The 13,097-nt window shown below is 41.9% G+C and overlaps 1 protein-coding gene across 1 annotated transcript in view; it reads left to right on the forward strand.

The window, feature by feature from the left end:
• Window positions 1–13,097, forward strand: part of ACOT11 (acyl-CoA thioesterase 11) — a 204,615-nt gene that overhangs the window by 4,849 nt on the left and 186,669 nt on the right. The window contains exon 2 of the mRNA XM_089515215.1: window positions 1,751–1,805. The gene's annotated coding sequence lies outside the window, so the exon portion shown is untranslated. The remainder of the gene's footprint in view (window positions 1–1,750; window positions 1,806–13,097) is intronic.

The following is a 13,097-nucleotide window of genomic DNA, read 5'->3' on the forward strand; positions in this document are numbered from 1 at the left end:
GGACAGAGTAGTAGTTTTTTGTGGGTTTTTCAGGCTATGTGGCCATGTTCTAGAAGAGTTTCTTCCTGATGTTTCGCCAGCATCTGTGGCTGGCTAAACATCAGGAAGAAACCCTTCTAGAACATGGCCACATAGCCCGAAAAATCCACAAAAAACTATGGATGCCGGTCATGAAAGCTTTCGACTGGACAGAGAAGCGTCTGTAAGCAAGCAAGGTTTTCTTTTCTGCAAGCAGCAGAAATAGCCACCCTGCAGTAGTCCCATTTATATTTCCCAGGTGGGGAGCTAACCCAATCCAGCTGGGGAATCTAATGCAGATTGCTGGCTGGACCTCAATCCTGCAAAGAGGCATTCATTTTTGAGGTAGTAAAATAGTTGGTAGATGGAATATGCTGTAGCTGACAAGCTTCACCTCTTTCACTCCTAGATAGTCTTTGGGTCCTCCATTCATTCTCTCTCTCTCTCTCTCTCTCTCCCTTTCTCTCTGTAGGGTTGCTGTGCTTTCTCCAGATTGAAGTTCATTCAGCCATATTTTAATTTTTTCAGGAAATTCCACTTTAAATCCAATTGTTAGTCCCAACTAAAATAGATCGATTGAATCAAAAGAGTTTACTTAAGTGCTGAAATTACAAAAATCTAATTTTTGGGTCTGCATTAGTTGGGACTAAAAATAATTTAGGCCTTTGATTACCACAGCAGATTAAAAGACTGGTACTTGCCACTGCCTTGAGCTTTCAAGATCTGCCTGGGGCCATGGAGGTGTTTAATTCATAGGGTTGCCATAAATTGAAGCTGATTTGATGTCAAATAACAACTTAAAATTATTAGACATATTGTTGTGTTCTTGGCTCATGTGGCACTCAAAGGCTGTGAGTAGCAGAAAGGGAGCTATACATGCTTCTTAGACCAACAGAAATGAAGAATTGTGCATATTGGGCATAAACTATAGTGCAATAGGATTTACAGTACTTTGTCAGAGACTCAGAGTCAACAATGAAACAAAATCTATATGTATTCCTTATGCCATTAATTTATCCTAGGCACACTCTTGATGTTAGGGCTTAGAACAGTTACTTTTTTGGACTACTGTTCCCAGAATCCCCCCATCCAGCTAGTGGCCATGCTGTGGAATCCAAAAAAGTAACTTTTGCAAGTTTTATTTATCCCTGAGCTAAGGCAGTGATCTGCTAGTTGAATCCCAGGAGCACTAATATAATTTCAGAAAATGAGGGTTTTGTCAAGCTGCAACTTTGTAGATAATCCATACCTGGATAAATATGAGCACTAGTCTAAAGTCAATATTAACAGGAAATAGGCTAATAGGATCATGGGGATAGAAAGTGCCTAAAAATGAAATTGCTCAGGTTGCTGAACTTTTTGGTATGGATGATGAAGCATGTTTAATTTTGTCAACTATTTCCTATTTCTAGAAGCTAGAAGTAATTAGTTGAAGTAACTATATTACAGTATGGTGGTAACTGAACAAGGGATAACAACTCATTTTCCAATTTAATTGTAACTTTAGTTACTTATAAGATGTGGCCTCACTGCATGGTGGAAGAGGAACCCTGCATGGTTCAAGTAGTGGCTCATACTCTGTTGCAAGTGTTGGGATGAACAGGAGTGGATAATGTGTTGTACTGTAGGCTGGCAGTTTGTAGAATTCAGATTATTATTGTTTTTAAGTAACAAAATAGAACAGTTTTGGTTACTTTTGAGAAATGTGAAAGTAAACATATCTCATCCACAGAGTCACCATGAGTCAGACTGACCTGAGGGCAGTTAACAACAGCAACAACAAAACAGTAAGTACTTTGGGGATTTTAATCTATAGCTGTAGCTAACTACTTTTAAAGTGCTTTCTATTCTATAATTTCTCCATCTGGAGATTCACTGAAGAGGTGGCCTTTTAAATAAGCAATACAGGTTATTATTATTATTATTATTATTATTATTATTATTATTCTCTATTTATATAGCACTGTAGGTTTACACAGGTTAAACGGGTGTATTGAATGTTAATTATTTTAATACCTATTTCTTTGCAGAGGGATTGAAGATTCTTTCCCTTATTCTTGTCAATTAGCATCTAACGAGAGTTCCTTAGAATTCATCATTTTGTTCATCTGGACTCCCAACATAGTAAACAACAGTACAGTGCAGTTGCGCTATATGTGGGCGTGCCATACGCAGGTGTGCCATTCATGGCTTTCACCTTACGCTGAAGCTACACTGCAGGGAAAACAACGGCGTGTGTGCTGTGGTGCACATGCTACACTGCAGGGACATACCCCGTTGTTTTCATTGGGCTCGAGCATATATGTTTTTTCCCTTATGCGGGGGGGGGGGGGGTCCGGAACAGATCCGCCACATAAAGGAAGGGCCCACTGTATTATCTAGTAGGCAAATGAACATCAGTATTCCCCTTAGGAATATTTTAAGCTTTGGACTTTCAGGAAATGTATGTTATAGGAGATTCAGCATGCAACTTTATAATTCATTTACTATATTTATTAAGAAAAACAATTTAGCTTATGCAGTTACACAAACCTTGTGGAAGTTCATCAAGTCGCACAGACATTTCCAGTCTAGGTACATTATTCTTCAGAGACATTACATAGTCTAATCACATTGCTTCTTATAAGGAGCATTTCTCATACTAAGTACTGTGTATGGCACAATGCCTCGGGTAGCACACTTCAGTGGTAAAAACACCCACCAATTTTTACAATATTTGTAGTACATTGCCATCATACAATTCAATTGTTGAGGAGATGCCCTTCACATATTGAATATTTACATGTATTTCTGTGTTTTGGCTTTTCCAATAATTCAGCCTATCTATAATGATTGTTTCAGAGAGCATTTTAACTCTTATCTGTAAACTGGCATTTCATAAGTGTGGTCAATTCAAAGTATTCTTATCCATTCTCTAGACTGCAAATAGCACAGAAGGCACCATGTATTTTCTGGTTCAGCCTATGAGATTGGCAACTACATGCTGCAGTTTGTCAGCTTTTATAGTTGTTACAGTATTTGCTTATCTGTTTCTTACCCAATGAAAATCTGAAAAAATTGCATTCCAAAGGAGATGTTTCTGAAGGTCCAAAATGTCCAGTCTGGCTTCCTGTTTAGGTTTGCTATCACTTTTATATGTTGTTTCTTCTGTTACTGATCTTTGTCCAGCTGTGGGACTTCACATGTGGTCTTTCTTGGAGAAGTTGACTTCTGTGTCACTTTCTTCTTATCTTGTTTTGGCTTCAAATTCAAACCTGCACCCTGTCTTTTACACAGACAAATAATGTTTAATTTTTTATTATTATTTCTAAGTACAGTGCCTGTAGTGTATCATCATCACCATTAGCAATTTATTCATAAATTTATGAAGTGTCATATTTTATAACACTTCTTATACATCACAATCACATGCCCTAAGATGTACATGTTTTCAGCAAAATAGAAAACTGCTTTACTGCCTTATTTAGGGACTTATATTATGTGCCCTAAATAGGGTGCCTCCTGTTTTTAATGCTTTCTCTCTCTGCCTTACTGGAGGGGAAAAAATAGGAGAATATGGCATAGGATAAACTTGAAGGCAGCACTTTCACTTGAGGATTAAGATCTGCAGGGGAGATTTTTCTGCATCCCACCACCTTCACACACCTTTGGTGAGAACACAGGAGAGATCCTTCTCCATAGCTTCTTCTAAGCTGCAGAATTTGGTTGGCCCCCTCCCTTCTCTCTTCCCACCAACAGGTGAAGGCCTTCTTATTCAGTCAGACCTTTGAGATTTAAATTATGTAGTACTGTACTTGCATGTGTGAGAGAGCCAGTGTAATGTAATGATTTGAGCGTTGGACTATGACTCTGGAGAACAGGGTTCGAATCCCTGCTCAGCCATGGAAATCCATTGGGTGGCCTAAGGCAACTCACACTCTTTCAAGCCTCAGAGGAAGGCAAAAGCAAATAATATCTGAACAAATCCTGCCAAGAAAAAACTCATGACAAGATCATCATAAGTTGGAAATGACTTGAAGGCATACAACAGCAAAAAGAAGCGTGTGTGAAGTGGTATGCCGCATTTCTTTTCAAATATGTTTTAAAGGTGTTTTATCCATGGTTTTAAATTACTGTAGGCTATAAATTCAATAAAAATAATAAAGTAAATAATAAATAAAAAGTTCGGCTGTCCTTACTTGCATTTGTATAAACACATTTTATACATGAGGCATACGTGTGGAAGGGATCTTTTAAACATGGCAGTAGCATGTCTCAGGATTAGCAGATTTGTCCCAGTAACTCAGATTCCCACATACTGTTTTGTAAGGGAATTTTAATCTAATGTCCAAAAAAATAAAATACAATCATTTTTGGGAATTAGCAAAAAATAAAAAAATAAAAAAAATTGAATTAATTCGTTTATAGGCAAGGAACAGTTCTATGCCCAAGAAACAGAAGATGAACCAAACTATCAGTATGAACCTGATAGTTCACATGTCAGTAGGAGCAGTGAATTCATTCCAGGTTTTATTTTGAACTTGATGTGGGCTATTCATGGTACTGAACCTATTTTGATTCCTTTAATGTTTAGTGTAAAATCTTGAATGGATTCATATACCAACTGACATAGAAGCCACCAGCTGCCATTGTGTGCACATCAGACCTCTGTATGAAGAAAGAGGGCTCTTGGAGTACATGCAATATCTAAAATTGCATGTAGCCTAACAAGCTAGTTGGAGTAATGTAAAATCATGGAAAAAGAGGGAGGAGATTCTACTAGGAAAAAATGGAAAGAGCAACGGAGAGAGACAGGGAGGAGAAAAAGAATTCAGAGTGTTTTGCTTTTAGCTGTGAGCAGTGCACAGTAGTAAGTCTCTGTGCAAAGTCACTATGGCAAAAAGGGAAGGCAGGCCAGTTGGAATAGTTTAGTAGAAGGCACTTTCAGTGGGTATCTGCACTTCAGCAGCCTGTACATTTTTGAAAACCTATGTTGAGCACAAAAACAGCCAATTATGCTTCCCAAAGCTAGTAGGGGGTTAGAGTTGGCCACTGAAAGGATATGAGCTGTTTTAGGCCCAAATGGTTTTTGAAAAGTTTTTTAAAAATCAGCTTCCAGTCCTAAGGTCAGGGCTTTGAACATGAAATTACATTCTTCCTCTCACTGGTTTAAAGGGGTATGACTGGCTATTTTTCAGGTCTTTGCTGACCCCCAGGACAGCAGTCCCAAGCACATGTGTGTACATGCATGCCTGCATATATACACATTCAGATAGAAAAAAAGAAGAAGTTCAGATTGCCATGGGTAGGCATAGACCTTGAATTGGGGGGGGACTCAACCCCCCCCCCAAAAAAAAAACCTAATCTGAGGAGAGGCTGATCCCCCACTCTGAAATCAGATGACAAAATTGGACCACCAAGACTTTTATGTCATCAAATGTGTACTAAATGATCAAGCACTACGGGCTGGAACAGATGGCCCTTTAAAACCACCATCTGGATGGCTTGGGAGCACTGCGTTTATATGCCACACACTCCCAAGCCACCCAGAAGTCAGGTGGCCTCCCAGATGTAAGCGGCTTCATGGTGCTGCAACGGTGTGCCATTTATACGTCACATGTGGCCGGAGCATCTTGAAGCCAGCTTCGAGTTATGGCCCATCTGGGAAAGGTGCCCATTTCCCAGCCCAAAAACGAGCAGATCTCTTCCACTTCTTTTTGGGCCGGGTTCAAGGAGGAGTGGGGTCATGGCATGTGTTTGCTGTGGCCCCAATCTGCCTCCGGTAGGAGCAGCTCCAAGCCACTCTTTCTTGCCAGTCTGTTCTGGCCCTACAAAATATTAAGACAGCTGTCGTCATTGAGTTTTCCTAAGAATAATAAAGGTTGCTTGCAATCTGTTCTATGCACACTTACTTGAGAGTAAGCTACACTGAAACTGTGGAGGAGACCTCTAAGTACACACTGTGCTTGTAAAAGTCTTTTTGTTTAAGGGTGTTTTGGTGAAAATGGATGAGAAAAATAATTTGCCCTCCCCCTGTAAATACCTGCAAGAAGGCAAAATTAATAACAGCCTGCCTGTTAGTGTTGAGCCCTTCCCCTAAGAACAGGTCTGGGGTCTCTTTGTGAAGGGAAATGGCTGCCAAAAGATAGAATAGAGGGCTTGAAGGATACCTTTCCTGTGATCCAGTTGGATCCTTCCTGAGGATGAAGTACAAGGAAACTCTTGCAGCTACAGCAAGAAAGGAAACCTGGGGGGGGGGGGGGTGGAGAGCATGTGAGTCTCCAACAGAAGCAGAGAGAGAAGCAGCCAGAACCAGTTATTCTGGAGAAGAAGTCAAATGCATCTTTCTGGTGATGCCCCTGAGTTCAGCATCTTAAAAGAGATTCCAGCTAGTGACATTAGCAAACTGAAACAAGTGATTTTGGCAATTAAGGTGATTTCAGTGATCAGAATGATTTTTGGTGATAAAGTGATTTCAGTAAGAGATCAAGCTGGATGGAGAAGGGCCAGGGGAAAAGTGAAGCCTTAGGTTTCTACAGCATTTTAAAGCCTGTAAACAGAAAGAAAATGAGGATCTCTCAGTCCGTGCAAATTCATCTTGTGGACAAAACAAAGCAAAATGAGGGAAGCAGCCAATGCCAGCTGGTGGCTTCAGTATAAGCAGAGTGGTCAAACTCTTTTAGGATATACTCTGAACTTTAGAGGGCCAGCGTGGTGTAGTGGTTTGAGCATGGGGGTATGACTCTGGGGACCAAAGTTTGAATCCCAGCTCAGCATGTCAACCCACTGGGTGGCCCTGGGTAGGTCACACACTCTCAGCCTCTGAGGATGGCAATGACAAACTCCCAGAAATAAACATGCCAAGAAAACCCCACACCAGGTTCCCCTTAGGGTCACCATAAGTCGGAAATGACTTGAAGGCACACAACAACAACAACAACAACAACAACAACAACAACAACAACAGAACTTTAAATGAACTGTCCATGGTACTTGTGGGGGGGGGGGCTTAATGCCTTGGATAACTCTCTTAAAGTCCAGATTGAGACCCAGGGCAGATTCACTGAGCCACTGAGGTATAGAAGCAACTATGGGTGGGTGAACATTTGTTTCAACTTACTTCTGCCTGAATTCAATCAAGACAGGGTCTTCCTGTGGTGTTTGGGGCTACCTGTGGCAGCTTCAGAATGCCCTGTAGGAATGTGAGTCTCTAATTGGGTGGATCTCTACCTACTGCCCCATTAATGGTCCTCAGATACATTTCCCATTGTATGGCACTGTGTTTTTGTTTTTTATAATGGCATTTAACTAGAGAATTATTTAGCTGGATTATTTATAAGAAACACTGAAAGTAAACAAAGTTTGGCCACCAGTCCTGAAAAACACCAACATCAAGACTCAACACAAGGAAATGAATACCACCCAGGTTCAAAGGGTTTCCCCGTAAAAATGGATTACTAATTAAATAGACACAAATCCCCCTCACATATGCCCCACACAACACAGCTCCAGGCTGTGCCATTCAACACAGTACAACACACAATCTAACTCTACCATTAACATGTAAAAAATCACTTTCTCCCAAACAAGGGCCCTACAGGTATATAGAGTATGCCCGCGCCATATGCGGGTGTGCCATACGCGGCTTTAACCTTACACTGAAGGTTAAGCCACCAGGGGATTAATGGTGTGTGCGCCAAATGTGGAAGTGCTTCCCCATTGCAACCAATGGGGTTTGAGCTTACTCATTTTCCCCCATATGCGGGGGGATCCGGAATGGATCCCTGTGTATGAAGAGAGCCCACTGTATACTCAACACACTTCCATGCCACCACCCTCTGAAGATGCCAGCCAAATTGCAAGCAAAACATAAGGAATAAATTCTTCCAGAACGCAGCCATGCAGCCTGAAGAACCCACAGAAAACTATAGCTGGATTTTGTTCTGCTCATGACTTCATAAAGACACTGTTTCCTGGATTCAGTTTTCCCAGGTTTCTCTGCTTGCTGTGGTCTGTTTGTGTATTTCAGCCAAAGTGTGTAAGACTTCACGCTTCTCTTAAGACAACATAATATACACTCAGCCCTCCGTATCCACTGATTTTTTTTATCCATGGATTCAAACATCCACAGATTGAAATATTCCAAAAAATAAATGCCATTTTATATAAGAGACATTATTTTACTATGCTATTGTCTTTAATGGGACTTGAACATCCATGGATTTTGGTATCCACAGGGGATCCTGGAACTAAATCCCAGCGGATACCAACGACCCAATGTACATCCAAACACACTCCTGGGGTGGGTTATCAGTCAGACACTTGTGGCCACAGCAGCCTACCAACACAGTTTTTCATTGTTTCCAAACTTTCTACAGCAGAGCTGATCAATATAAATTGTTCTCATCTTGTTGACGATGATGAGGATGCAGTGTTTCTTTGTATCTGATAGTTAGTCACTTTGATACTCTCTTAGTAAAATAACTGCAAGCATTACAATGCCCATGCGTGGAGAGTTATTATTATACAGACACATTTCTGGAAAGATGACTTCATTCCCTATAAGAGTGGAACAATGAAACATAGCAGGCTGTCTGCATCAGACCAGCAGCCAAGAAGGGAATTTGAGAAAGTTACATTTTTAGATGACAGCTTTCAGAATCTACCAGCCAGCATTGCAGTGGCCCTACTGATTGTCTGGCTCAGGGAGTTGTCCTAAAAGGGAACTTTCCCAAGCTCTTACCAAGTACTGACAACCTTTGCTAGTAGCATCACTTCTTTTACTTTCCCAGCCTTGCTACCCAAAATCCTGCACTGAAGATTGATCCACAGGACTTGTCTGTGCAAAGCTTTCACTCTGTTTCATTCTAGCACTGGTTGTGGGCTCTGGGAGAGCTGAAAAGCAAGAATACTTAATCCCTCCAGAGGATTCAAACAGATGGCCTAGGCCAACATCCACCACCTGGTGCCCTCTAGATGTGTTGGACTACAACTCTCATAAGCCCCAGACAACAGGTAAAGTGTGAATTATGAAGACTGTGTCTTCATAACTGGGTGACACCAGGTAGAAGAAGGTAGAAGAAGACTGGGTGACACCAGGCAGAAGAAGGTTGAGCCACGATAATGTTATTTTGGAGGCTAAATCTGCAAATAGCCTAAAGGAACCAGTCCTGTCAGATCTTGGAAGCTATGCATGGTCAGCCCTTGGGTTAAAATTCAGATGAGAGACCACCAATTAATATTTGATGCTGTAGGCTATATTTCATAGGAAAGAACTGGCAAAAGAATCTCTGAATATTCCTTGCCTAAGAAAACCCTATGAAATTCATGGGGGTCACTATAAGTCAACCGGCAACTTGAAGGCACACACACAATCTACTAATGTCTTGGAGACAGGGTGTGGCAAACACCACAAACTAGCCACAATACAATTGTCAACAAACTGATTGCCAGATCTGCATCCAGACAGAAAAGAAACGTAGCACTGACATATTTTAAACCTTTCCCCCAAAATGTTTGAGCCCTCATTTCCCCAAAAGCAAATCCATGTAATCCAATATGAAGATAATTCCCCCCCCCCCCAACAAATGCTATCTACTGTAGTAGTTTTCAAAACATAGCTGTGTTCGGCTTTTGCAGCATAAAAAGGAGGAAGGGAGGGGGGGGGGAAGGAATGAGGCCGTATCTTTAAAACTATCTGGTTTGTAGTTTAGTACGAGCTTTTATAGGTATAATCAAAGTGGGTTTATATCCATGAAAGATCATGATAAAATAAAAAATAGTTAGTTTTTAAGGTGCTGCCACAATTCTTCTTTTTTTCTCCTTCCCATTCCTTCCTCCTTTTTTCAGTGCTAACCATGCACTTTTTTGTAAGGCCTTGGGGTTAAAGTGTACTGCTGCCAGGGCAGTTAGATTTTGTAGAAGCAAAATAAAGAGAGAACTGTGATGGGTCACTGCTTTCCCCACACTGGAAAAACAAAAGGCTGAGCTGTTTGTAGCCCTTCTTGCACTCTGACGATACTGTGTGCTGGCTGACCATTTTCACTCTCTGTCCTGGAAATGCCAATCAATAACATGAGCAAGCAAAAAATGAAGAGTGGAAGTTGGAGGAGAGAAGGGGAATTAAGCTCATTATGGTTTTATCACCCTAGAGTGTGATCCTTGATCACTGTATATTTATTTGTTTTTTCTCAGAACCCTTTTCTTTTAAATACAAAGGAAAGCATTTACCAAATTTAAAGGACAAAGTGTATGAAAGGAAACAATGCTTTAGACACCTCTCCTTGGCTTATGTTTGCTTTCCTTCCACATTTTTGGCAATACATTGTTTCCCCCCCCCCCCCCTGTTAGATTTCCCTTATGGCTGGGTGCTGCAGTGGAGTTGAAAAAGAAACCCTTTCGTAGTGACATCAGCCTCTACCAGGAGGATTGAAGGGATCTGCCAAATTCAGCCTTGTGAGCTCACCACTGCAGGGAGAAGAACCAAGTGGATGCACATGATGGGCTGGGAAGGAGCCAACCTGTCTTTTCTACGTAAACAGCTTCCCAAACTGGAAAGAGGAACAAGATGACCGGTGAAAGACAGGAATGTATGTTTGCGACTGTGATATTTACAGGCCTGACTCCAGCTTTCTGTAAATTATCCTAATTAAAAGGGGCTAACTATGATGGGCATTTCTCAAGTAGATCTGAAATCTGATCTTGTCAGGCCTTGTTCCATTAGAAATCCTGTTAAAGCCATGCTGAGGATTGACTCCACCTCCACAATGAAATGCAAACCCTGGGATATAACAGGGAGCAAGGATACTTACAATTTAAGGATTCAGTTTCCTGTTTAGCCATGGAATGCTTTAGCAACACTGGACAGTTATTCCAGCGACTCAGATTTGCTCCTATAAAATGGAGTTAAAAAGTCTTTTTTTTGGGGGGGGGGGGAGCAGGGGATCTGTAAGATGGCTAAAATGGAGAGATGACTCATAAAACTGTAATACAGACATATCTGAGTTATCAAAGCCTCTGAAGCTCTTTTTTCCTTTACAAAGTCTTTTTATAGGTATAAACAGCCTCCTCCCCCCGTTTCCTCCTTATTTTCTGTTCAGCTGGAAGGTTTTAGTAGATGGTGAAGAACAGCTGGAGAAATTAGTGTCAGGCTGCAGCAACATGTCTGCAGTAAACAATGCAATAAATGCCTGAGCTGCAAAAGAATGGGATTCTGTTCCAGCTGATCCTACTGTAGTTGTGTGTGCCTGCCTACAATAGGCAAGCTAAACAGCAGCTGTTTCAAGAAACCCTTGAGTAGGGTTGCCATAAGGCAGGACCTCCAAACTGGGACAAATGTAGGACAAATGTAGGGCCACATTTTCAAATGTAGGACATGTTTTTTTAAAAATGGAGGACACATGAAAAAATTGATAATTTTTTTAAAAATGTTAATATAAATGCATGTTTCTTAGGCATGCTCAAAATGGAGGACATTTTGGCATTATTCCTAGACAGAAGGCTGAAATGTACTTCTCTTTCTGGCCAAACACCCCCCCCCCCAAATTCTACAAGAACATTTCCCACTCCCAAGCAGGCATAGCATTTAAAGACCACAGGCAGTCCCTTGTGCCATTGCAAACTACATTTCCCACCCCCCAGGCAGCCATAGCATTTGCAAGATCACAGGCAGACCCTTGTGCCATTGCAAACTACATTTCCCACTTCCAAGCAGGCATAGCATTTGCAAGATCACAGGCAGTCCTTTGTGGCTTTGAAAACTACATTTCCCACTCCCAAGCAGGCATAGCATTTGCAAGATCACAGGCAGTCCTTTGTGCCTTTGAAAACTACATTTCCCACTTCCAAGCAGGCATAGCATTTAAAGACCACAGGCAGTCCCTTGTGCCATTGCAAACTACATTTCCCACTCCCAAGCAGGCATAGCATTTGCAAGATCACAGGCAGTCCCTTGTGCCACTGCAAACTACATTTCCCACTCCCAAGCAGGCATAGCATTTGCAAGATCACAGGCAGTCCCTTGTGCCACTGCAAACTACATTTCCCACTCCCAAGCCTTCTTAGGAATTCCCCCCTTCCTCCTTTTCCTTGCCCCCTCCAAGCCCCCCAAACCCCTCACCCCCTCTTTTTCCCAGGTATGTCTCAACTTAGGAGGGATTTATGGGACAGATCCAAAGCCTTTTTTCTTTTCTAATGGGGGCAAAGCCTTGAGAAGCCCTGGACCCCTGAGAAGAAGAGGAGGGGGCCTTAGAGAGAGGAACAAAGAGAAAAAGAAGATGAGGAGGGGGAAGAAAGGAAGAAAAAGGAGAGGAGGAAGAGGAGGGGAAGAGGAGGAGGAGAAAAAAAAACGGAGTAACAAGAAGAAGAGAAGGAGGGGAAAGAGAAAGGGGGAAGCAGCTTGCCTGAGTGCAAATTCCTCCCTGCTTGGATGTTGCCCAAATAAGGAAGCAGAGGGCTGGCCAATAGAGGCAGGGCAGTGCAGCAGACCCCGCCCCTGCTGGTTTCAGTCCTCCTGCTGCTGCTCCAGGCATGCTTCACAGGCAGCACTCTATAGAAGGCAGGCAGCAGCCCTGGGAGCTCAGAGTTGGGCAGCCACCCGGGGCGGGGTCGGGGTCGGGACGGGACCGGGCACGCCCCCCAGGGGCCGGGAAAGTCCCGCCCACCACAGTGAAAAGGCAACCCTACCCTTGAGTGTGTGTGAACAGCAAAACAAAAGAGAAAACATAAATCTGCTTTATCAGCTACCCCAAGCATGTTTTTAAAGAAGCATACCGTTAAGTCTATCAGTTTGGCCATAAAAATGGAAATCATAAGAAAAGTGGAAATGATTGAAAGAAGTCATTCCTGGATACATTTTGAAAAAAGCTTTCAAGTGGTCTCTTAAGGGATTTATATTTATATATTTACTTGTGCAAGCTTACTTGACTGGATGTTTTATTTCACATGTGCATATTGTTAGTTTTTGAAAATAAGTTCACTGAAACATATTGAAATGCTCTTCTCTTTTGGGGTTGCATAAACCTATCTCTATTTCGCCCCCATATTATTTCTACCTCTGGCACCAATTTTTCTGCTAAAGAAGTAATGCCCAGGAACATGTC

Source organism: Sceloporus occidentalis, unplaced genomic scaffold (assembly GCF_023333645.1).
Source record: "Sceloporus occidentalis isolate IW3139 unplaced genomic scaffold, rSceOcc1.0.p SCAF_3, whole genome shotgun sequence".
NCBI classification, from domain to species: Eukaryota; Metazoa; Chordata; class Lepidosauria; order Squamata; family Phrynosomatidae; genus Sceloporus; species Sceloporus occidentalis.